Raw genomic sequence first — 1,383 nt, 5'->3', positions numbered from 1 at the left:
TCCTGCTGACCCATGGCAGGAAACATTTCCCACGGATCTCCCAGGGAGCGCAATTATCATCATAATTGGGGAGATGTGAATCCACTGACAGCTCATGATAAGGTCTTATTGTCTTTCATGCAAAGCTAAAGCAAGAGAATATTTTAAGTGTCAAAGCGACAGCGACTGTCATTTGAGTTAACGGCACGGTTGCGAGTCTGCCTCTGGAAAACACACAGAAAGGTAAAACCTGCATTAACGGTATTTTGAATAGTAAATTTCTGAATTATTAACAGCAAAATCACAAATTATATTATAAAAGCTTGGTGATAATGTATTAGGCTTTTTTTCCTCATGCGTCTGTGGTGAAATACGCCGTCAGAAACACGCTCGTAGTGACACGCTCTGCTGGCCCGCGAGTCACGCATCACTTGGCACGAGTACATACAGCCTGATGCCAGTTAAACAGGGGTGGTGCCTGAGGACGCAATTTGTGTTAGACCAGCCACACGGACAAGTTACATGCACAACAACGGGACAACACAGCTGAGTAAATACAGTTTACACAGAGTCCGTGCAATGGCCAGCACGATCTACAGGAGAAACCAACACCCTGCGACACTCCCCGTCAGAGCTCTAAATCCGCCGTCCAGAACTGTTCTAGGCAAAAACACCCCAAAGAGCTGCTGAGTAATTTATTTAATAGAAAAAATGAGTTATAAAAAAATCCCCTATTTTATAATATTCATACTTTCGGAGAACACTGAGGGGATTGTAAATCCCTGGGGATCGTATGATTTGGGGAGAACAAATCCGAGTGGTTTATTTGTGCGCTTTTGGAGCGCTGCTTCCCCAGACTATGAAAAGCAGCCAATTGCAAATGCTGCCTCCTCTGGGACGCTTTTAGATTATGTTCATCAACAGCTTTTAAAATCCCTATGATGGAAAATGCATCTCAGTGTAGAAAATACCGTAATAAATAATTCCCTGCGCTGCTGCACTCGCAGCTCTGGTGAAGCAAGAAGGCCTAATTACCTGACAAGAGACAAATAGTCCGGAATCAAATCAGAACCATTGCTCTTGCTGCTCTAACCTGCCTGGTGACTGAAAACCATAATTCTCTACGCATCAGACAAAAATAAGAAGCATCAATATAAAATCTTAATAATGAATAATAATTCGTATTTTAATTTTCTGTTTCTCAGGGCCCTCGTAAACGCTGATGCTAAGTGAGAAGGTAATTCCCGAGCGATCAGTGTTTGAAATAAGTAAAATACCACACTGCCTGAGCTTTGCTGAAAATAAAATGGGATTCCATGCTGCCCACTAGCTCTGGTTGTAAGGCACACTCTGTAACAGCAGACGGTTACTCTTCTTATTCCCTTGGGCCACCATTGCGTCTCT

The 1,383-nt window shown here is 43.0% G+C and overlaps 1 protein-coding gene across 1 annotated transcript in view; it reads right to left on the bottom strand.

Annotated features, from left to right (window-relative positions):
- The window catches only part of LOC104491232 (obscurin-like), a 49,711-nt gene that overhangs the window by 47,613 nt on the left and 715 nt on the right, over nucleotides 1-1,383 (bottom strand). The window lies entirely within an intron of this gene.

The sequence above is a fragment of the Buceros rhinoceros genome, unplaced genomic scaffold (assembly GCF_000710305.1).
Source record: "Buceros rhinoceros silvestris isolate BGI_N320 unplaced genomic scaffold, ASM71030v1 scaffold2763, whole genome shotgun sequence".
Lineage (NCBI taxonomy): Eukaryota > Metazoa > Chordata > Aves > Bucerotiformes > Bucerotidae > Buceros > Buceros rhinoceros.
This window is presented reverse-complemented; position numbering and strand designations above follow the sequence as displayed.